The sequence below is a fragment of the Biomphalaria glabrata genome, chromosome 13 (assembly GCF_947242115.1).
Source record: "Biomphalaria glabrata chromosome 13, xgBioGlab47.1, whole genome shotgun sequence".
In the NCBI taxonomy this organism is placed as follows: Eukaryota; Metazoa; Mollusca; class Gastropoda; family Planorbidae; genus Biomphalaria; species Biomphalaria glabrata.
The window spans coordinates 688,703-714,797 of NC_074723.1; the positions used below are offsets into that span (position 1 = coordinate 688,703).

Below are 26,095 nucleotides of genomic sequence, written 5' to 3' on the forward strand. Positions count from 1 at the left end.
CTTATTAGAATTTTGTTTAACCTTATGCACATTGTTTTTTCTTGAACCAAGTCTAATAAAACATAATGGTATTTTTTCTATTTGATTTCTAGTCTTCTACATCTTTGTTTTCTAAATCACATTATAATTATATGATCATTATTACATATTAAACTCTGCTAGCGGAATTATAAAAAAAATTATTTTAGTGATGTGTTACTTCTGCCGAGAGATATAAGGAATGAGAGATCCTCAAGATGTACTTGGGACATTTGATTGATGCTTTATTGGTTATAAACACCCACATTACCAATGGAAACAAGTGAAACTCTCACACTTCAAGGCCTATGTGATACTTGCCTTAGAATCATTCAATGTATTGATAAGTTCTTCATTGTCCAATATATTTCCTTCCGATTCAAAAAGTAACTTCAGAATTTTATCTTCAATAGATTTCAGCTGGTTCTTGTCAGCATTGATTCTCATGATGAGTTCATTTCTTTGTTCTTCCAAGTCTGGTCTCTCTAAACTGACAACATCACTACAACCAATAGAAAGAAAAACAACCTTTTCATGTCTGACCTTTTAAATGTAACTAGTTGAAATTTTTACTGCTCCTAGTTGAAAATTAGTCTATTTAAAAACAGATTGTATTCCCAAAAAAAATTATATTTATATTTTCATAATCAAAACAATAAAACAACATTTACATAAATGTAGGTTTTATAGTAGTAATAAAAATTGTAATGTATTTAGTTTAACCAATGTTTGTTTTTTTTTAAATCTTTTTAACAATTCGACTGGTTAATTTAGTCTTGAAAGAATGCTTTGGATGTTAAGCCAGAGCTAAAATAAAATGTATGTAACAAGAAAAAAAAAAAAGATGCGAAAGAAATTTTCAACCTAAGAAGTTGATCTTCAAGGCCTTTCTTGGTGACTGTGAAATTGATAACTGTTACTTTGATGCAGACTTCTGGCAAGTAATGTGGATTAGACAGTTTGGTGGTCATATAGAAGCGAAAGTTTCGATCATAGTCTATATCGCTATCCCCCAAGCGAATCAGCACACGCCCACACTGAAAAAAGACAACGAAAAAAAAAGATTAAAAAGTAATTTTTATTTAATCAGAATGTTGGCCTAAAACTCTATACATTGGGTATCACTTTGAAAATTTAGTTTTTAACTGCAAGTTCTATCCTTCCAATTTCCTTTTAAGCTCATTCATGACAAATTCAATTATAATTTCACTCATGTTGATTTTATTTATAATAATCTCATTCATTACTAGTTGATTCATCATGATTCTATTTATGGTCATTTCATTTATTATAATATTATTCATGCTAAGATTTCATTGATGGCAGCCAGGTAGTGTGATATGCTGGCTGGACTGTTGTTCGGATGGTCTCAATAGTACCAGATTCATAACCTACAGTTCAGCGAGAGGTTTGGTTAGGATGAAATTACCGTCAAATCTGAAGGAACATGTGAAATATTTTACATGTGAATAGACTTCATTACTTTTAGAAATATTACAAGATAAACTAACTTTTGTTTTAATTTTAAAGATTACATCCAAAACGCTGTTCATTGAATACTTCCTGTAAACATGAGACACGAGCTAAGTAAAAGTAAAGTTCCCCTTTCAGACCTTGCTATCTATGGGGCAGATGATGTTAAGGTCATCTGTTTCTATGGCCAACAGTTAACAAGAGGGTGTTATGTGGCCAGAACAACGACCAACCGCCTTTACATTCCACAACTAAAGTCAGGTACCCATTAGAGTTGGGTGGACTCAGGGGCAAATGAACTCCATCTTATATTTTCTTATATTTCCTATAAATCTATTGTGAGCCTAAACATAAAACTTAGTTCATTCCCTTAGAAAAGGAAAGAAAAATTATCATAAATCAGCCCATAACATAGTTATAATGAGAATGATGTTCGAGAATGTTTAAAATATCATTATCAAGATTTCAATCTACAAAGGAATATGGTAGGCAGACAAGATAAGGTAAGATGATCTGTTCTCTGCTATATTATAACAAGTAGGCTCTGACCAGAAAATAATTTTCTAATTGGACATACGTTATGACTTCATATACTCTATTCAATTAAAACCAGGAACATTCCAAGAAAACCACTAAGGAGACCAGATACAACACTATGAAATTCATTGAAAGCATTGGCAAATGGGGAGGGGGGAGGCATTCCATAAAATCATCCTTAACCTTTTATGTATTATCATTTTAGCCTCGCATTTTTTCATTCACAGTTACCTACAACACTATACTATTTATTTGTGTACAAAATATATTTTGATAACTTCAGCAACCAAGACAGGTGTTCTAAAAGATTACAGTAACATTTTTTTCCTCTCTGTTCAACAATACATTTGCATCTAAACACTCTGCATTAACACAGTCCTGTGCATCTCTTTGAGAATTCTGAGATTAAAACAAGCAATAGCTTTACTTCACATATACCTAATTAGGCACCCCAAAAAAGTCAAAATTTTTGGATCTACTCTTATAAAGAAACATGTTAAGTCCTTAGAAATGAAGCATTTTCATAGTGTCAAATTTGATAAAAGTGACCTTACTTATGAATATATAACTGAAAAAGTCAATAAGGTTACATAAAAGGTTCAATTACCTAAAGGAGTTTAAAGATTGATATGTTACTTGTAATGTAAAGCACTTTAGTTATAGATGGAGAAATGAATTGAATGTTGCACTGACCAAACCCTCAAAACATATTGGAGTCCAAGGGTAGATTATGTGAAGTTGTAACAAGTCAGGAGACAACTCCATCATTAAACCTATTTGCTTTTACAAACACAGCTTTTACACACACAGAGAAAATTTTGGTATACAGTAAAGTGTTTAAATGTTTAGTTGTAATAGAAAAATGTTACCTGTATAAATGTTTGTTTTAACAAGACAGGTTCTAGTGCTGGATCCAAAGCTTCACCAACATCCTCCATCAAATCAGGTAAACCTGCTCTTATGCAAGCTTCCAGTGTTCTCAGAAAGTTGGAATTTGATAATTTAATAATTTTAAGCTTATTTAGAGCCTCTCTATTTCTGATCCATCTGTTGGCCTGAAAGAAGTGTCAACAATAAAACTCAGCTTTAATCAATACAAGTACATACTAGAAACATTATTTGTTTACTTAGAAACTTTACCTGTTCTTGTGGGTCAATCATCAAAGGCCACCTGCAACCTTTAGTTACAAGAACAGCGTTTTCAATTGACACAGCATCTCTTGGCAGACCATCAGCATTCCATTGTCGAATTTCATATATATCTGCCAAGACTGACACAAGCGTCATATTTTCTGTTGCAGGTATTTGAAGCTCAATCAATCGTTTAGTCCAACCTGTAGAAAAGTTTTTGTATCCAAATTATTAAATACATTCAAATGTCTTATAATGAATCTAAGTATTCATGCTAGATACATCAGAGTATTTCAGTCATGTCAATTGGTCGTTGCGGTAATATTTAGGTTATGTTATGCTACTTTCTTAAAAATGTTCTTTCTTAATATAAATATATATCATTCATATATATATATTAATATAAATATTTCTAAAAGTTTTTAACAAATAATTAAATGTGAGAAATACAAGATACAGTTAAGTTAATAATAGTAAAGTTCCCCTTTCAGACCTTGTGGTCTATAGGGCAGATTATGTAAAGGTCATCTGATTCTGTGGCCTATGGTTAACGAGGGTGTCATGTAGCCAGCTCAACGACCAACCGCTTTTACTTTTCCCCAACTAATGTCAGGTACCCATTAGAGCTGGGTGGACTCAGAGGCGCCCAAGGATCCTGAAATTAAATATCCCAGTCTTCACTAGGATTCAAACCCCGGACACCGGTTTGGAAGTCAAGCGCTTTACCGCTCAGCCACCGCACCTCCTAAGTTAATAATAATTGAAGTAAAATATTTTGTTTCTAACTACTAAATCATATATCTGAGAGTAAAGCATAACTAAATAATGAAAAATCAAGCTAGACCTAGTAATATTTTCAAGAGTTATGAGAACAAGAAGTTTGTATAATTTGATGTTTGGCCAGGAAGGTATACAGTCTCAAATGATCAATTCAAAAGCAGAAAGCAGGAGGTTTGGACTAGAAAGTAGATTATCCTTATCTTTGAAGGAACATCCGTAACATGTAAAACATTTTATAAACATTTTTTAGAAACAGCCTTCACCATTTTCAAAACCTAATTCATTTTGTACTATTCATATTTTCTTATTGAGGATGATTAGTTGTCATGTATCAAGATTAATGGGCGATTAGGAAAACTTACAACTGAAATGAATCAAAAGCTGCTACAAAGGTCTAAAAAATGTATTTATGTATCTAACACAAGACTTAAGCTAGTCAAAAAACAATCAGTTAATATGGTATAAGCAGACATTGCATTAATAAAGGTTTCGTTTTTTAAGTTTTGGACATTCATTCAGAAATTAAGATTATCATGTACCAATCTAAACTTCTTGAGAACCAAAGCAGACAGCAGTGGGAAGGGTTCAAACTGATGACAGTTCTAAAGGCATACCACACGACCAGTTTGCTCTCTTAATGGTACTAGTTTTCAAGGGTGTCTGTATCTAAACATTTTAAAAGTACATTGTTTTTGATGTTTAGACTTACCTTCTACAAGTTTTTGCCTGTAAGTAGAAGTAAGGCTCCATAGTAAGCTACACAAGCTGCTGCTATAAAAACATCTCCTACTACATTTTTCAACTGTACATCAAAGTTGGCAACACTTTCCTCCCAACGAACCTATAAGAAACATGATGTAGAAAGAGAACAAATACAATGGCCTCCTTCAGTTGCAAAATGACTATGGAAATGAGAAATGAGATGAATGCCTGGGCATTAGTTATGGTTGGAACAATGTAACCCAAACAGCTATTTTCCAATTTCTCTGCACAGCTGATGAATCCAAAGGAACAGCAACTGCTGATACAGAATGCGAAATGCGGTGGCGCAGGCTCTGCAAACTGCCTTGTCTGCTCCTTATTTTTCCTCAAGATAGACTCCCAAAGCCTTTCACATATTTGGGTATAGCCCCAAGGCAGCAGAGGTTTGAATTCAGATTTCCTTCTCCTAGGTGGGTAGTCAACCAAGGCTAATGAGCCCCTCCTGCCTGAAGCTTACTGGTTTAGGCACTGGTTACACATTTTCCCCAGTTAGTGATAACAATTCTCCCATATCTAACATCTAACGGGTAGAGGCTGTTTGTCAGAGGCTATCTGAAAGCCATTGAAAGTATTTTTTAGGTAGTGGAGTGCTTATATCCATTACCACTTTTAACAACCTTGCAGAACAGAGAATAAATATTTCAAGGAGTAGAGAATAAATATTTCAAGGAGCAGAGAATAAATATTTCAAGGAGCAGAGAATAAATATTTCAAGGAGCAGAGAATAAATATTTCAAGGAGCAGAGAATAAATAGTTCAATGATAAAGATGAGAAATAAATGAGTTTTTAGTAAGGTCCCATTTCTTATTTCAACATGAAATCATGAGATTGAGATGTTGTTTTGGGATTCAAAGATAGTTGAGCTACTGAAATGTATATTTTTTAAAGTAGAAATATGAAAAAAAATCACACCAAGAAAGTGACAAAATCATTGTAGTCTCACAATTCTTTCCAAGATTGTGTGTCATGCATGTCTCATCTCCAATATGGAAATATGGTTTTAGTGAATGAATGCACATATTTTCAAATCGTTAATTTATTCCTCAAGGTGATATTTTTGTTTGATCATTTCAATTTATCTTTGATATTATAAAAACTACGCCCAGTAGGCCAAGTCTGACTAAGAATCATATTTTAATGTTATAATAGTTCTCATAGATTTTAAAATAACCTACTTGTTCATCAGCTAAGGCTGTTGTCAGTTTGGAAGAGCGTTTCAATCTGGCGGCAGTCACAGCCATGTTTCTTTCCAAACTTTTTTTTTCAGCCATACTCTTGTCAAAGACAGCCTGAAGATTTTTAATTTGTTTCTCCACTTCAGCCAGTAGGTCTTGTTTAGCTTTGAGGACACTTAAAACCTCATTGAGAACGTCTTGAGCCTCAGCCAGTCTGACAAGGAAGAGATAATACATCTTGTAATAATAATATACCAACTATACATATACTTCTGTAATAAAACTATATATATCCCATGTTCAAAGTGATAACATTATGACTTAGTACAAAGTTTACTAAGTAATGACCACTAAAGTTATATTAAAATAAGTCTAAGAAAACAAATATAATTGAATATTTTTTTACTTATACCTAGAATGATTTAAAAAATAGCAATGCTTTGACTGCTAATTATTTAATGCTTTGACTGCTAATTATTTAATGCTTTGTCAGCTAATTATTTAATCCTTTGACTTCCAATTACTTACGCTTGTTTCTTTGGCTCAACTTGTTTAGCTACAGCAGAGTAAACATCAATTGCTCGAACCCATAGGACTAAAGTTTTACAAGCCTAGACGAAGAATAGATTTATCAAACAACATTCCATCATTACTCGGTGGTCATAAGAATCTTCAAAACATTATATTACAAATATTTTCAGATAAGTAGTTAATGATTTAAGATTTACATTCACTATGAAACTTTTCCATAAACAATGTAATTACAAAATATAATGTCTACTAAATAAAAAAAAACAATAATGCATCTATAGACATTTTTTTTTCACACCAAATACAGAAATTGTTTTTCAGCTTAGAAGATTGCTGGTTGGCAAATAAAAAAGAAGAAAAAAAACAAACAAAACAAAACAACATTCAATGAAAAGTGGAGTTGTTTTGACATACTGTGGGCTTAACTTATCAGACAGATCATTTTATTAGTACAACATTTGTGGGTGAATGTTAGACTGTGTTACTCTTCAAGTCTCTGATCCAAATAAAAGAAATGATTTCACATTCACATTTTGTTGTGTTTTTTTCAACACCAGATCTTCTGTAGAATATTAAACACATGACTAGCCTAGTTGATCTAATTTTAAACATCTATGTTAATCATCCCTCTTTGCTTATGATGCTTTCAATATAGACAGTATCATCTCTTTCTACTAGGTTTTCTCCTTGAAGTTGTAGTTGTGCTTCTATGATTTTTAAATCAGTTTTCTCCACTTCTATAATGATCTTGTTTCATTTTAAATGAGCATGTTGTAGTTTTTGGAGGCAGATATCCTCTGTGAAATCTAGATCCTCCATTTTTTTTTGTCCATTGAATGCATGTGTTGCCAGCTTTTTACTTTTTCATTATTCAGTCTAATCATAATCATCAAACTCCATTAGAGTGAGGGCTTGAGAGGCTCAAATCCTCTCTTGCAAAAGCCCTGGACAGAAACCCTGCTGTCTTGCGTAGTGCATACATGTCGCCATACAGGTTGAGAATTTTGGGTTTCCCAGACCTGTCGAGACGGAGATCAGCAAGTCTGGGGCAGTCAAATAGAATATGAGGCAGGGTTTCCTCTTCTTCCCCGCAGCGGGGGCACAGTGAATCAAAATTTGGCCATAGCCGCGAGAAATATGAGGCAACAGGACAGTGGCCTGTCCTGCACTGTGCTATAATAGCTTGCTCAGGCCTGGACAGCCTCCACCACGGGGAGTGCAGTCAGGGCGCCTCATGTGCTCCCAGACTCCACAGGCTTTTTGGGACTCAGTCTAATGAGTTTTTAGAAATAATTTAATGATTCCTCTGACAATAAAATAAGTTACCTTTGAAACTTTGGCTACAACGTCAGGTACAAAACTTGGCATGGATGTATATTTCCTGACTTTAGCCAGCTTGGCAGCTGGGACATTTTCTTTGTCATATTCATAAATTTTTTTAAAGAAGTTTGTGTCTGCCAGCATGGCTTTACAACTTGTCCAGTCTGTCCTGAAAAACATTTTAGTGCAATGAATTACTGAAGGTCACGGTCATTAGACGTTCACCAAGTATAAAACATTAATGTTTCGTTTGTTTATTCCACTTACTTGTTGCCTAAGAGAATGGCAACAGCTTCTAGAACTGTCTGAACAAGTTCTAGAGGTTTGGTAAATACTCGTATCTCAGCAATGTCATTTTTGTCTAGTGCTAACAAAGCCTGAAAGCACAGAGTCATAACAGATCATAGTCATTCTTATTAATCTTAATCTTATATAATACAGACATTACTTCAAAAAAGAAGATGATTACGTCCTACGCATCATGCATTTAGTCATGCATATTAACCAATGACTTAAATTCTGCCAAGTCACTGGTTTTCCTGGCTAGCTCAGGCAACCCATTCCATGCTCTAATAGCACTAGGGAAGAAGGAGTGTTTGTACAAATTTGTCCTAGCATATGGGACGAGGAATGTGCCTTTATCTTTGTGTCTTTCAGAGTATTTTATTAAATTTTGTTTTTGTATTTGAAGATTATGGTTCAGTGTTTTATGTATGATTGCTACTTTACTTTTGAGCCTTATTATAAAAACTAAAACAAATAAATTCCACTTATCTTATTCATGGTTAACCAGTAACACAGACTAAAAACGCAAAATACTTAGGTGTTATGATAAATGAAAAACTGCCATGGAATCCCCATATTGATTAAACTAACAAAAAATCAAACAAAGCATTAAGCATAACTAAAATGTTTGTTAGGCCAATAATAGAATATGCATCCTCTGTTTGGGACCCCTCAACTCAAGAAAACATTAAGAAACTGGAACAGACACAAAATAGATCAGTGAGATTCATAACAAATAATATTCACATTTGACTAGAATAACACCTTTAGTAAAATCACTAAATCTAGAAAGCCTTCAGGATAGAAGATTCAAAAGTAAGGTAGCAATTATACATAAAACATTGAACCAGAATCTTCAAATACAAAAACTAAATCTAATAAACTACTCAGAAAGACACAAAGATAATGAAATTGACATTCATGACTGTGAAATGCTATTTATTATTGCACCTCATGGCATGAAGTCGTGTATGGCAGCATTATGAGATTGAAGACAAGGAGATTATGGTCATCAGTAAAGAACATTCTTACAAAAAATTTTGTTTTATCAAAGTGGGCAACTCTCAAGAGACCCAACCTTTTCATGCCATGTGTGCGGCTTGTTTTTCAAAATGAAGATAATCTTCCATAGCAGTCTTTGAGTTAAAAGAAAATGAGATCCTTGTTCAATGACAGAGAAGGAACAACTACCTTGTCATGTAATGACACTTTGTGAAAGACAGAAGATACAAAAGTCAAGTCATAATAATACATAGTTCAAGGAAAACCAAGAAAATAATATACAAAACCATAATAAGACCAGCAGCAATGCATGGAAGTGAGACCTGGACACAGACTAAGACATCTGAAAATTTACTTAATACTTGGGAACAAAAATTCTTAGGAAAATCTATGGTGCCATACAGGATGAAACAGTGGATGACACGCACTAACCATGAGATATATCAATTGTATGAAGACCCACCAATAGTGACCAAAATAAAAAGAAAAGACTACGTTGGGCAGGTCACCTTGAAAGAATGTCAGATAACAGAGGAGCGAAAATCATATACAGGCAAAAAACAAAAGGCAGGCGACCCAAAGGCAGACCCCGAATGCGATGGATTGATGATGTGGAAGCAGATTTGCAACAATTTGGGGTTAGAGCGTGGAGACGAAAGGCCCAGGAGAGATCTGAATGGAAGGATGTGTTGAAGTAGGCCAGAGCTGTAGCGCCACTGGGATGGGATGGAATAATAATACATAAAACACTCAACCATAACTTAAAAATACAAAAGCACAACCTAATGAAATACTCCAAAAGACACAAAGATAAAGTAACAAGTAACATTTCTTATTCCATCTGGTAGGACAATTGGTACAAGTGTTTCTTCCCTATTGCTATTGCAGCAAGGAACATGTTGCCTGAATCATCCAGGACAATCAAGACTTAGGTGAGTTTAAGTTGTTATTAACTTACATGACTAGATTAACAAATGGATATGCTTAATCTATAACTCTCTTCTGTTTAGAAAGAGTGTCTGTAATTCATAAAAAATGTTTTACTTTCTCTGCAACTTCCAGCGCAGGTAGCGCCTCGTTCAAGTCTCGCTGAGCATCATCTTCTATAGCCTGAGTTTCTTCAGCAGTTGTTTTCGCTTTGGCTTCATCGATAGCCACCTGTTTCTGAACCTGATTGATAAATTGAAAGAAAATGTTACCCATACATATTAAATATTTCATATTGATTAGAGGTTTGAAACAATCCACAGCGGCAATTTCTGAGCCTAATCAGAACAAAGTAATAGATAGATCAAAAGCAGCCTAGAATCTCATTAGTGCATTGAAATACTGATGGAGGTCTTATGTTCTTAAATGTTGACTGGTTTCTACATCAGATATTAACTTTAATAATCACTCAACTCTTAATTGTTATTATCAGTGAATTTTATTACACTGCAATTGTTCAGGGAACAATACCAGGAAAAAGAAGAAAAGGCAAAGAAAGTGAATGGAAGACAACATCAAAGAGTGGACAAACCCGTCACTGGAAGAAATTCTACTTAAGGCAAAAGACAAAGGAAAATGGTCTACAGATCATGTGTAGTGTCCCAACAGTTGAACAGGCTAAGGGATAAGTGAAGGTGATGTTTTCATGGTCTAGAGGTGCTGACTTTTCAGGTATTTGAAACAAGAACAGTAATTTTAATAGCCCTTGAATTTCAATATAATATACAAAAAAGCAGAGATTTGTTTTCTTCTTATTTCCTACAAATCAAACAATAAATAGTCCCAAACAAAGTCATAGGGCTTCAGACCTCAACTATAATTTATCTACATAATAGCGTCACCCCTTTTATATCTATTAATTGAATCAGGTACATTTGCATTTTGTTGTGTTAGGTACTATTCAGCCATAGCTTGTCCTTTCTTTTTTTAAATACTAATTGCCAAAAACAGCCCTTAGTTCATCAAATCTTAAAATGTATCATTAAAAAGTACAATTAGTAAACGATAACCTATGTACAATTTTATTTTTTAAAAATACTATATTACTACTAAAAATCAGTAAGTTTAAAGTACAAATTATATTTTGATCCTAGCAATGGAATTGAGATGCTCCAGAAGGATCCTAGGCATCACATTCAAAGACCGCATCACAAACCAAGAAATCAGAGATAGGGTTACTGTAGCGATCGGAGCCCATGACGACCTGCTAACTATTGTGAAAAAATGAAAGCTTAAAACCTTTGGCCACATTACAAGATCTACAGGGCTCGCAAAGACCTTCCTTCAGGGAACAGTGCCAGGGTAAAGAAGAAGAGGCAGACAGAAAAAGCGATGGGAGGACAACATTAAAGAATGGACAGGCCTGCCATTGAGAGAGGTTCTAAACAAGGCAAAAAAAGGGAGGAATGGAGAAAGACGGTCGACAAATCTTGCTTGGTGACCCAACTGTCCAACAGACTAAGGGATAAGGTAAAGGTATATTTTGACATGATTGTTTCTTTAAAGTAAACTTTATGAACATTCTGAGTTCTTTATTCAAGTTTTGTAATCCTATTTGAAATATAGTGATAATATAAAGTTCATTTCTGTCTCTCTTTGAACATATATACATATTTTTTTTTTTCTAAAGCTAAATAAGAGTTTGACAGCAATCATCCTATACTTTCTTAATAATTACCAATACTACCATACACCTGATGATCATTTATTAAAATTCCATCATTCAATGAAACTTGAACTCATACAACATTACTTGTCCCAACTTCAAAAATTAAATAGTAAAAATAATTGAATGATGAATGCACAAAAATAATGCATTATGTTATAAATAGAAACGTCCTATTTCCAAATGTCAACTTACAACATTAACTTTCTCTTGATCTATTTTAAGTCTTTCCATCAAGGCAGCAGTGTCAGCAGACTTCTGTTTAAGTTCAGGCTCTAAAGCAACAAGTTCTTTCTTCATATTGTCAACCAAATCATTGGTTGAAAACAGTTTGGAAAGTCCATTAGCTACTCTCTCACGAGCAGTCTTAATATTACTACAAGAAATATATGCAACAGAAGGGTATTAAATAAATCAACATGAGTAAAGCTATTAACATTTTCTACAGCCTAAACTAATATGTTAGTGTTCTTTTGTTGTGCTTGCATTATAAGATGTCTGTGTGACAAATATATTACTCTTATTATGACTAAAGATAATCCTAGCTTTAAATATGACTATAAAACTAATTGATGTCTATGGACACTTATAATGACATCATTTGAAATATCACTTTTTAATACAACTGCACTATAATAATAGTAAGGCTTTTTCTTTGATTCCAAAGATTAATGAGGAGTACAGTATTTTACATGGCTACACAGTCCAAGCTGTGACCTGCAAGTGCACTATAGTAGTAGCATAAAAAAATGACTTAATTAGGATAAGCATTAGGATAAGGATGGCTGCCTGGTCGTGCGGTTTGCGCGCTGGACTGTCGTTCGGATTTATCGATGGTCGAGGGTTCAAATCCTGCCCGCTCCCATCCCCAGTCGTCCTGCGGGAGGTTTGGACTAGGAAGTAAACTATCTTCAACTCTGAAGAAACATCCGAAACATGTAAAACATTTTACAAATAAACATTTTTTTACAAGCATTAAGAATTAGCCACCAGCAATATATATCAGTGCATCCAGAACCAAGGAGATGAACCATTTAGTGACAGTCATAACTTAGATAGAAAGATCAAACTTCAGTTATATCCAGATTTAGCTCACTATGTTTACAACCATCAGCTCTACTACAACTTAGCTATTTTTAACTAACCTCTTTTGACAAATCTAATAACTTATTCTAAACCAATAATATATACTCATGTCAAAGTCAAGCAAAAGAACATTACTTTAAGGATTAAAAAATAGAGAAAGAATAAAGGGCTGAGATAAGTCTCTCTGAAAAGGATAGATTTGTGCAATGGTCAAAAAGGATAGATTTGTGCAATGGTCGAAAAGGATAGATTTGTGCAATGGTCGAAAAGGATAGATTTGAGCAATAGTCGAAAAGGATAGATTTGTGCAATGGTCGAAAAGGAAGAGCAAGATTTAGTACAATCCAAGATGTTTTTTTTTACATTAATAACATCCAAAAATGTGAAATAAGTCTGGCTTTATTTAATAAAAAAATATTTATAAGGAAGAACTGACATTTTTATTTTGAAATATTAGAACAATAGAAGGTAGTTTCTATTCTAGGATTTAATAGGAAGTGCAATTTATGATCACTTCTTTCAAATTATATTTATTTAGAAGAAATGAGTGTACCTTGTTTTCTCTTGTACCATGGTAATGTACAGGTTGATCAGCTCAAGGTAGGAAGTGGGTGTGGTGTAGTAACGACGCTTTAGCTCGGTGAAGAATCTCTCTGACATTTCTGTAACACTCATATGAATTTCTACACACATTTTAGATACATTGTCCTGTAAATGAAATACTCAAACTATTACACAATTTGTGGGACATGATAGTCAAGTGATGAAGCACTTGGCTTCAAACTGATGAGAGGGATTCAAGTTTGAAAATCAGTGAAGACTTGGAGTTTTAATTTTGAGATTTTTTGGAGGCCCCTGAGTGCACCCAACTTTAATGGGTACCTGATATATGATTTTTGGATGCCCCTGAGTGCACCTACTCTAATGGGTACCTGATATATGATTTTTGGATGCCCCTGAGTGCACCTACTCTAATGGGTACCTGATATATGATTTATTTTGAGGCCCCTGAGTGCACCCAACTCTAATGGGTACCTGATATATGATAGGTAAAGAAAAGGCAGTTGGCATTGTGCTGGCCACGTGACACCCTAGTTAACCTTTGGTTATAGAAACAGATAAGCTTTGTTTGTTTAACATGTTTCAGATGTTACTTCAGAATAGAATATCCTTATTTCCTAGCCCCCACCTCCTTCAGGTTGACAGGGGAAACCAGTGCGCAGAGTTTGAACCCAGGACCATCAAGATGACAGTCTGGAGTAAATACTGCTTGATCAGGCAACACAAGTTTTATTCATCTGCCTTTATAGATCACAAGTTCAGAAAGAGGAACCTCTATATAATATGTGTTTAGGGCAATAAAATAGCAATGTCAAACCTATGTAATCAAGTCCTTTTGATAAAACACCAATGTAAAATGAATAAGAACTTTCTTGTTGTAATGGTTCAGATGCTACACTTAATTGTAACTTGTTGACAAAATATTTTGCTACAAAATATTCAAATTTGTTTTGCTCTAAATTAAACATTTCTTGTATGTCTATTTGTATTAAGTGTCAATATTAATATTTTTTTAAGAACAATTTTAACTATTGAGTTTTGTTTGTTTACTTAAATAGTAAACATTATTTGTTTGAAGATTAGTTTGCTTCATATTTTTTAAGTGGTAGTTTCTAGAAAAATGCAAGTCAAGTTTTTCAATTGAAGACTTGAGTGAATGTTAATGATCATAGATATTTGAGAATCACATTTTCTTTCTAATGCTCAATAAAATAATAATTTAGTGTAAAACTTACTTTGATTTCATCTGAACATCCTAAAGATAGGTTTTAAAGAAAGACTGTGCCACTCCTAAAAGAGCTTCTTTCGGCCATTCAATGAACCAGTCTATGGTGCAACAGTTGACCAAAGATGGAAACATCCGGCATCTTGATCGAAAGGCAGAGCCCACCGGAGACATGCACAATACTATGTGCAGATTATTTCTGGAAAAAAATACAGACCGATAAAGTGCAATTAAATTTAAAGGACAGCTTTACAGAAAATAATATTAAACAAATTTATTATGTCTGGATTAAAATATTACAACAGTACAGAGTCTTAAAGAATTTATTTCTCTGAAAAGTTTTCTTCATAACCATCAAAATAATTTTTCTATCTTATCAGTCTACAGATATTCCTTGTTAATCTAGTTATGCACATTAATTTTAGACCTTAACACTTTTGTAATTTCAGCTCTTTTGTTTTCTTTTTAAGAATGTCCAAATGAAGATCTAAAGGGTAAAAGTGTTGACTCTATCACAACATGATATCTATACTCTAAATTCACTTTAATTGCTCTCAACAAATCTGCAACTAATAGTTCATTCTTGAGTGCCTTCTAATCATCTTGTCTTACTTTTTTTTTTATTTTGTAAAATAATGTTTTACATGTTTCGGATGTTCCTTCAGAGTTGAAGATAGTTTACTTCCTAGTCCAAACCTCCCGCAGGACGACGGAGGATGGGAGCGGGCAGGGTTTGAACCCTCGACCGTCGATAAATCCGAACGACAGTCCAGCGCACAAACCGCATGACCAGGCAGCCATCCTAACTTTTAACTTTTACTGTGACTGTTCATTCGTCAAATATATATTTACCTATGCATGCACAAATTGTTAACTTGTATCACATACAAAGATTATATTTTCAAACTTGGAAATCCAAAACAGGATTACAATTTACAATGGCAACCAAGCCCCATGATGACCTTCTGACCACTGTTAAAAAACACAAGTTAAGACTGTACAGTGAGATTCTCAGGGCTCGCAAGAACTTGTCTGCAGGTAACAGTACCAGGGAAATAAAGAAGGTGGTGTAAATGGAAAGGATTGGGAGGACAACATTAAGGAATGGATGGGGCTGTCTACAGAAGAAACTCTAATCCTGATAGAGAGAGAAATGGAGAAAAACTGTCAACAGATGTTTATGGTGCCCCAACAGTTCAACAGACTGAATGACAGGGTAAGGTGAAGATGACCATATGTATGTAATGCTACACACCAGTCAAGTGACAAGCACAATTCTCTGAACATGATGACAATGAATTAATGACTTTCTATGAACAGGTGCTAGATATCCTCCACCCACACATTCAAATGAACAAGGCAGTTTCCAAGGGTAAAGGATTGAACAATTTTTGGTTCCATTAGCCATGATATGTTGGATACTTATCTGACACACTGAATGCAACAAAAGCTACATGTACCTGACAGTGAATACAATAAGCCTGTAATGACACAAGATGCATAGAAGTTGAGGTTAATCGGATTTTTCCTAAGTGATGTGACGAGTAAGAACAGAGTAGGATTACGAACTAGAAGAATAACGGACAAGACGCCTTAGAGGACGACGCTAGGCTAGCAACGACAGAGGACTGTGCCCTTTTTATTGTTCATTAAATTGTTGAAGTTATCAGCCTGCGTTATCAAGTATATTATTTATTCATTCTGTTGTTGTGTCTGCTATGAACTCACATGCACCATTAACATATATAATCATCAACAAAATAGACCATCAACAAGCCAAATGAAACTGTTATAGGGGGACATTGAAAAGTCAAATGAACGTGAAAAATGGATAAAGAAAAGTCAAATGACCAGGTACAAGTTCAAAGTTCAAACATACCTGACACACTGGATACAGTTAGGTCTAGAGTCATTTATACATGAAATATAGTAAGGTCATAAGTGCCTGATGGTTAAAACAATAATGTCAACTGTACCTGACACACTGGATACAGTTAGGTCTAGTGTCATTTATACATGAAATATAGTAAGGTCATAAGTGCCTGACGGTTAAAACAATAATGTCAACTGTACCTGACACAATGGATACAGTTAGGTCTAGAGTCATTTATACATGAAGTATAGTAAGGTCATAAGTGCCTGACGGTTAAAACAATAATGTCAACTGTACCTGACACACTGGATACAGTTAGGTCTAGAGTCATTTATACATGAAATATAGTAAGGTCATAAGTGCCTGACGGTTAAAACAATAATGTCAACTGTACCTGACACAATGGATACAATAGTCATAGATAGCATCTCTATTTCCTTCAGGAATTCCTGCCTCTTTAGCACCTGGTCTGCAGCCTATTATCAACCTCTCATACTCGTCAGGTTCAAACAAGTTTGGAACTTCTCCAGAGTTCAGCATGTTGTTAATATCTTCTAGAAATTCTTCTACCACAATCTGTAAAGATGACAAAACTCACATATTTTTTTTCTGTCTTTATGTTGTAGTATAGCTAGCACATTAAAAAACTATTGAGCAGTGGTGCACATGTATGATTATTGATGTTTATGGTCAATTATATTGAAATTAGTGCAAGGGAAACATTGATGACAAGGCATTTGACCACCATCTTTTGTAAGACAAGTTTTGTGGATGTTATTTTGTTGTGGCCATATTTAGAGGGGATCATTGTGACCTACTTGTAAAGGAATGTTATCTAAACAAATTAAAGGCAAGACACAGATAGTCAAAGGTAATTGTACTGAGAAAGGCTTCAAGATAATGGATTGCTTTGTTTTGGAAAAAATTCCAAGAGGATGGGAGAAGGGTTGCATTGCAAGAAAAAACAGTTTCTAAAACTAGTTAAAATGTAGATTCTATTGTTGCTAATTGAAAAAAAAAAGAAAGTGCATAAACACTAAATATTTAATAAGACATAATAATATGGACTAATTAATTAAAATAAGTACTATATGCATAGTTCTATACAGGATTTTACAAATCAAGTTTTCATATAGATCTAATGATTTTAAAAATGTTTGTTACCTTTAATGATCTCAGTATAGGCATAAAATGAATATTTGTGTATGCAATATACAATTTTTAGGTAATTTAAATATCAAATATTTATGACTATGAAACTGATCAAATAGACATTTTACACCAATCTACTTTTATCTACAGTAGATCCAATGGCTTTTTAACCTGTCTTGACTTATCATCAAAATGAAGAAACTGCATATCCTGATCAGGGACTGCTGTTCAGTGACAATAAGGTGCACAACTATCATTCACAAGAAAGATCACAAAAACTAGTAAATGCTCTGGCAGTTGCATGTCAAGGGTTCAGACTTACAATAAGTCTCGCCAAGACTCAAGTCTTGCACAAGAAAAAGCCTCTGCAGCAGTGGCAAGACTCTCTAATTATGTCTGGGAAAATACCAAACTGACCACAGCGACCAAAAAAGCTGCATAGTGTGAACTCTTCTTAATGGTAGTGAGAGCTGGTCAACATGCATACATCACGAGGATAGATTAAACAGTTTACCCTTGCACTGCCTGTGACACATAATGTCCTTTTCCTGCAGGGTTTGTGTCTCCCATCAGGAAGTTTTGAAACTAGCCAATACCCACAATATCTATAATATTATGTCACAGAAAAAGACTAAGTTGGCTTGGACATGTCACTTGCATCACCCAAGTTTGGACAGCATGAAGGTAGACTGTGCATACTGGTACAAACATCACCCAAGATTGAACAGCATGAAGGTAGACTGTGCACACTGGTACAAACATCACCCAAGATTGAACAGCATGAAGGTAGACTGTGCATACTGGTACAAACATCACCCAAGATTGAACAGCATGAAGGTAGACTGTGCATACTGGTACAAACATCACCCAATATTGAACAGCATGAAGGTAGACTGTGCATACTGGTACAAACATCACCCAATATTGAACAGCATGAAGGTAGACTGTGCATACTGGTACAAACATCACCCAAGATTGGTCAGCATAAAGATAGACTGTGCATACTGGTACAAACCTCATTGAGAACAAAAGGAATGAAGCAGCTAGAGACAAAAAGATGATAAAGAAAGCTGTCCTGTCACATAGCCCTTTAACAGGTGCATTCATATACACTAACTGTGGCAAACATTGACACTTAAGAATTGGCTTGTTTAATAACACCAGATTCTGCCCAGTCTCAAGAAGAAACTAAAACCGATGACACATCTAGGCTTATCCATTGTCTTTCAAATAGAAGAAGCCATATAGTATAGTACCAGTATTAGATTTTTCAAAAATTAATATGTATCACATTAGTTTGACAAACACACATTATCACACAGATATTCACATACATACAGTTTGACAAACACACATGATCACACAGATATTCACATACATACAGTTTGACAAACACACATGATCCCACAGATATTCACATACATACAGTTTGACAAACACACATGATCACACAGATATTCACATACATACAGTTTGACAAACACACATGATCACACAGATATTCACATACATACGTAACTCTCTCTCTCTCTCTATATATATATATATATATATATATATAAAAACTCTTTTGCCAACCTGTGTATCAGTAAATAAAAAAATTGTGGGTTTATTTTGAATGCCTGCTGTATCATAAAATTTTTTCAGGTCATCGTGGAATGAAGAATAGTCATAGCCTCGAAAGTGCTCAATCTGGAAGCAGCGATAGTTACACATGTGGGCAGACAATCTGCACACAAAAAAAAAAAATCACATACTTAGGTGTGTTTTTATCTACTAGTATATATAAATGTTCTTTTAAAACTGTAAAAAAATGATTATTTTAACTCAACAATCTGGTAAAAATATTAAAGATATTTATATATTGAACCTTGTTAATGACTGTTTTCCTGTTCCTCCCACTGCAACCAATAAGGCATTGCCTCTTTCTTGTTGAATCATCCTGACTAGTCGAGTAATATGTTCCATTGCATCCATAAAGAACACAAGACGCATTTCTTTAGGTGATGTAAGGTTAAGGTCATCTAGATACTGTCTCAAACAGAAGGAATTTTTACATAAGTAAGTATAAAAGCTTTGTAGAGTTCTATATATTTTAATTTAGATGATTTAATAAAATATAGAGGTTAGACTATAAAGTGCTTGATGATAACTTTTGAAATGGTTAAAAACATTATACCTATGTAACTATTTGAAGTATAAAACTAAGTTTCCAAATGTCTAGAACTTTATCGTTTTATTTTGATATTTTCATATGAAATTTTCATTACACAATATAAATTTTAGAAATCATTAAATAGCAGTTTGTTACCTCCCCTAAAACATGTTGAAGTTTGTTCATGTCAGATATCTCCTCATAAAATTTCTCTTCTGGTGGGCATCCCATCTTCATGAAATTACCAAACAGTAAAGGATCTTTGATAAACGAATGCGGATCAAAGTTCTGAAAATAATTAAAAGAATTCTTTACTGGCATTGATATTTGATGAGGGTCAGTTGTTTGGAGTTAATTTTAAAAATTAAAAAAAATTGACATTTGTATTTTAGATAGGATGGCCAAGTGATAAAATGATGGTCTAATAAATAGGGTAGTAAGATCTTGACAATCTCAGTTCAGGTCAGGAGAATGAATGAGATTTAGGCTGGTTTGTAGCTTCATTATTCATGCTTATGGTAGTGCGCTATGGTCCAATCTCTTTTTTTGTGAGAGTATGGGCTATCTGTGAGAAATTTCTGTGCTGCCTTCAGGAACCCAGCAAACACAACTCAGATCTTAGTCGGGTTATGAGCTTGAGCCCCTTTGATGGATAGCACAGCAGTTTAAGCTTTTCCGCCACTCTTCACAGATCCTCTCTCTCCCCCCCCCCCCCCCCCATTTTAAATGAAATATAGATTCCATTGCACTGAGCTAACTAAAAACTATTAAACATGTATGTTATGGAGTGTGTGCCCATGTTTGTATTGACAGAGAACTGTTGCTGCTAAATTCAGATTTCTACAGTTGGTAAAAGAAGCTTAGCAGCTGATGAAAGAAGTAGGAGATGAGAGACAGAATGTGTGTTGATTGTAGGTGTTGAAACATTTTCAAAATTTATTTAGAGTTTTGTATCAAGTAAGCTAAATGCTTACTAGAACTACAACACAATGACAAGCTCATCAACAATGGAATAAATTTCTATACAAACATTCATCAATCTGAATGAATGTTCACATTGTAATATGAATAGGAACAAGACTGTTTGCACTTCTTACACCAATTTAAGAGCATTGACCTAAATGTTCACATTTTAAAGAGTTATTAATAAAGATTATTTTGCCTCTATTGATGCTATTACTTCTATTGATGATTGTATTTATTTCAGTTCTAATTAACATTACTGATTAGATTGGAAACAATAATTAAATAAATTAAAAATAATGATAACAGTAATTTAAACATAACCTCATTGAATGTTTTGTACACAATTTCTGCCATAAGTTTGTGGAAGAAAAGCTTGTCTTCATTGTTAATCAGTCGATCATGGAACACTCTTTGAGTCTCGTGAATAAATAGACGAACAATTTGAATTTTTTCACGGAAGATTCCTGCATCAGCCTGCAATATACCTACAAAACAATAAAATGTCATTACAAATTTGAAAATTCTAACAGAAAATGAAATTGAGATTCTAGCAATAAAATTACAAGGAAATGGTTTGTTAAAAAAAAAAAAAAAAAGAGTAAAAGTGAAAGAAGAAATAGAATTTTTGCTATAATTTCATCCTATGAAAATATCAATCTAAAAATACTATTAAAAAAAAAAATTCAGAAAGTCCAAACCATTTTTGTGAGACTTTGTAATCTATTTTTAAAAAATGTGTTTAATTAACCCCCTGCTTTTGTTACTGTAAATTAATGTAGCTCTAATTAAAAAATCTGTGCTTTTATTGTGGAACTATTTAAAGTTGTTTGATATGAAATTGAATTTATCAACTTCTTCATTGAAGAGCTGTTTCTCAATAATGTTAGTTTACTTTTATTTGTAATCAGAACCAGTCTGCATTCTAGGCCTTCTGGTCACTCTCGAGCTTCGAGGTGATAATAATTTTCAAACAACAATTCTTTCACTTAGACATTCTAAAGCTTTGTTTTCTTTTCATAGTTTCTGATTCACAGTACTAGTCGAACAATATTTTCAGTGGTATTTTAAAGCTATTTTCATATCATCTTGCAATTAATTATAATTATATCAACAGTAATTATTATAATATGGGATATTGAAAAGGTGCAAATTTCATGAAATTTTGTTGTTTAAATGCTTAGTAGCAGACAATTTATAAAGTAGAATGCTGACCTTGGACTACTTTAGAAAGGTCTCTCAGATTGAAAACGTAGTGAGATTTGGCAGGCGTAGGAAGTAGGTCTGAGCTCATTCTAAAATAGAGTTCAACAGCTGAGTTGACTATTGGTTCAGCTAATGTACGGGCATTGCGAGAGAAGTCTAGTAAAAACCCATTGATGATTGCCTGGAAGTAAAAGTGAAGTCAAACATAATAGGCCCAATAACCTAAACTATGTTTTTATTATTAAGTAAATACTTTGTTCAATGACTGAAAGAGGCCAACAAAGTCTTTATCAAATGTATTTTAATTTACTAGTCAAAAAAGTTATATTTTATCTAATTATCTTTTTTTTTTCCACAAATAGTTGAAAACATTTTATATTTCAATAAATTGTAATTTATTTCAATGTGTGTTACAGGACAGACATTCTATCTGAATTGAAGATTAGAACATCCTAGTCCAGACCTGACAGGAGTGACCAACATGACAACATTCACAAATACTAAATGACCAGGCAGTTTACCCTGACATTTGAGAATGCAGTCAATACAATTTACAATCACTATTTTTTAACTGAAAATACATATTACACTCAATATTAATATTTTAAGTATAAAATATCAATACCATTAAAAATTAAATTATAACATGTTTAAGTGAGGCCCTTGTTAAAATGGTTGCCTGATGATACGGTAGGAGCTCTGGACTATTGTCTGAATGGTTCCTAGTTCAAACACAGTCACCATCCTCCACTACCTGAGGGAGGTTTGGGCTACAATGTAATAATCTTTTAATTTTGAAGGAACATCGAAAACACATAAAAAGCAAAAACAAATATTGTACTAAAGAAAAGTATCCATAAAAAAAAACAACTTACTAAAAACATCTGTTTTAGGCTCATTTCAGTTGGGGATGGGATGGTGAACATGGAAAAATGTCGAAATAACCTTGGTGACACAGGATTTCTACCGCCACCAGGAGGCGAACAGGCAGCAGCAAGGGTTACATCCTGTAACAGAAAAAATTGTTTGAGTCAGTGCACAAAGCTGTGTAGCAGTGCATCAGCTTTTTTTCTTTTAAAATGGACTAAAAGAGAATTTGAAAGATTATTTCATGGAATCTTGAACACAGGATTAAATATGTCCACTTTGCTGATTGTCAGTAATGGTTTCTCTGGTTTGATGATAGATTATTTTGTGAAAGCCTATATATCTCCACACCTGTACCTTCTTGGCAGCACTAAATTCTCTATATAATTCTGATAATATAACTTCTGGTAGCCCAACTTTCACTTCAGAATAGATTCAGAAACAGGACTATAATTTCAAACCAAATTTCTTAAGTGAAATAAACACTCAAAATATCTTTAAGAATGTTAAATATTAAAAGTGCTACTTGAAACTCTTTGCTGAGTGAAAATATTTGAATTAAATTGATCATCTGAACTTTTGTGTTGCAAAGCCTATTTATTCTCTTATCAAAATCTATCCCATCATTTAATGACATTAACACACACACACATATATACTTTTTTTTGGGGTAAGTTTCTACAAGGCTGGAGGAGTAAAGATGATAAAGACACTTTTTAAGATTTGCAACAGGATCTGGCAGTCAAGAGACTGGCCCAAGCCCTGGTTTCAATCATTCATCATCACCCTGCTAAAAAAAAGGCTATTTGCAACTCTGTCAAAACTACCATGCCTCATAAGCCATCCCAGCAAAGTCCTGTTAAAAATTATATTATACCATCTAAAACCAATAGATGACAAAAATTTTAGTAGGACAAGCAGGTTTTAGACAAGGTCACAGCACAACAGAAAAAAAATCCTAAGCTTCAGGATACTCTGTCAAGTCTTAATAGATTTTAAGAAGGCTTTCAACATCAAAGGTTACAAAGGTACTGCAAGCATTAAAGGAAGAAAAATTACTAACTTGTGCTTTGCTGAATACATAGATGGTCTGGCAGGGACTAGCTTACTAGTTGCTCAAAGACAAGACTTCCACAGCATAGGGTGTGCAAATCAATGTTGAAAAAACACTAATTATGACTCTAATAGCCAACAGACATTAGTATTGGAGGCTTAAAGAAAGTTGACAAGTAAATTTAAATACCTAAGAGCTATTGTTTCAGATAAAGAAACCAAAACTGAACTACTGGCCAGTTCACAGGAGCACTTGGTTAACTCATAGCAATTTAGAAAGACAAAGGTATAGCCCTCCACACTTAAATCAGACTTTGGCCATGGCCACATTCTTATATGCTTGAACTGCAGAACTATAGAGGAGGATCCTGGCCATAGATATATGCTACAGAATGATCCTAATTATCACATACAAAGACTGAAACATAAACAAAAGATTAGATACTGGATCACAATGACAATCGGGCCCAGAGATGACCTGCTAACCACTGTCAATAACAGAAAACTAAAACTTTATGACCATATTCCTTAATGACCACAAGGTCTTCAGGGCTCGCAAAAAACTTTCTGCAGGGAACAGAACCAGGAAATAGAAGAGGCAGCACAGAAAGAGATAGGAAGACAACATAAAAGAATGGATGACCAGTCATTGAAAGAGATTCTATTAAAGGCAAAAAAAAACAACCAGAGAGGAATGGAGAAAGACAGTCGACAGATCATGCGTGGTGTCCCAACAGTTAAACAGGCTAAGGGATAGGTGAATTCTTTAAATGATATTTGCAATGACAAAATTGAATACTTTTATATTTATGCCTATTTAAAACAACTTTATAGTCTCTTCACAGCTTGTCAGTCCAAGGTGGAATTAGTTTTAATGATTTCAAAATTGCAGTCAAAGAGGGTTTCCAGTATGAGCCATTCTGAATCTTTTAAAATTATTTAACATTTTATATCATGGCGAGCCAGTATATTAAGAATGCTACCCTCTAAATATATAAAGGGTAAAAAAAAGTGGTCCACATTGCAAGACTCTCCCCATTGTTCTTTGGCTGTTGTTATCATGCCAGGTACATCAGTTTACAAGAATCGATTACAAGGTCGCCACACTTTGTCATCAGTGTATATAAAAACAATGAGATGCCCCTGTACATTAGAGAACTGATTACTCCATAAGTCCCCCAGAGAGCCCTACGCTCAATGGACTCAACGCTTTTAGTGGTGTCATGTTTCTCCCTCAAAAGCTACGGTCTGCGGGCTTTTTCAGTGCACGGACCCAAGGTTTGGAACACACTTCACATTGATCTCAGACAGACAACATGCTATACCACTTTTAAGAAGAACATTAAGACCTACTTGTTTAAAACTTTTTTAGATTAGTTTTTTATTTCTATTGTCGTGTTTGTGTTTGTAATGTTATTACAGCGCCTTGAGCCTACATTTTGTTTGTTAACAGCGCTTTATAAATAAAACTATTATTATTATCAGTTTAATCAAAAATCTTCAACTCATACACATGCACTCAAACAGTAAACATTTTGTTATCCTTTATGAAAAAAAAAACGTTCGCAATTATTTTTAGCACCTGAATCTCTTTCCAGGTCATTGTTTCTCTGTCATATAAACCATCAAAGTCTAGATACTGTCGTAAAAGTTCAATAGGTGGCTGAGAGCCGTACGTGTCCAGTTTGGGCATGTTGAGATTGTCAATAAATATGACCACTCGTTTACCTTGAGGTGCACCTGTACACAGAGAAAAGCATGACAGAAGGACATTGGTATGAATAATGAACATTGATCAAAGTTTTGAGCAGGAATTAAGATGTAATTATACTGGTACTTTTCAAGAGTTGTATGTTACTACTATGGTCTTGTATGTCAGCCATTAAGGATAGGATGGCTGTCTGGCCATGCGTTTTGCGCACTGGACTGTCATTCAGATTTATCGATGGTCCAGGGTTCAAACCCTGCCCGCTCCCATTCCTGTCATCCTGCAGGAGGTTTGGACTAGGAAGTAATTATCTTCAACTCTGAAAGAACATTTTATAAATATGTAGGTAAAGGCGGGGCTTTAAGTCAAAAGGGCAGGCCGTCACAAATCCTCAAAAACATAATCTGATGCGCTATCGAAAATGTAAGACTACAGTTGAGATGCTTATAGAAACATATATAAATGATGGTCAATTATAGCCCCTGCCACTTCTTTGTTACCAACCTACATCTATTGGACTGTACTGTTTTTTTAATTGCTCTAAAAGTGGAGTTCAATTTTCTGAAATTTTGTAATTA

General features: G+C 34.1%; 1 pseudogene; it reads right to left on the reverse strand.

The window, feature by feature from the left end:
* LOC106071576 (dynein axonemal heavy chain 6-like) overlaps nucleotides 1-26,095 on the reverse strand; it is an 85,506-nt pseudogene that overhangs the window by 32,867 nt on the left and 26,544 nt on the right.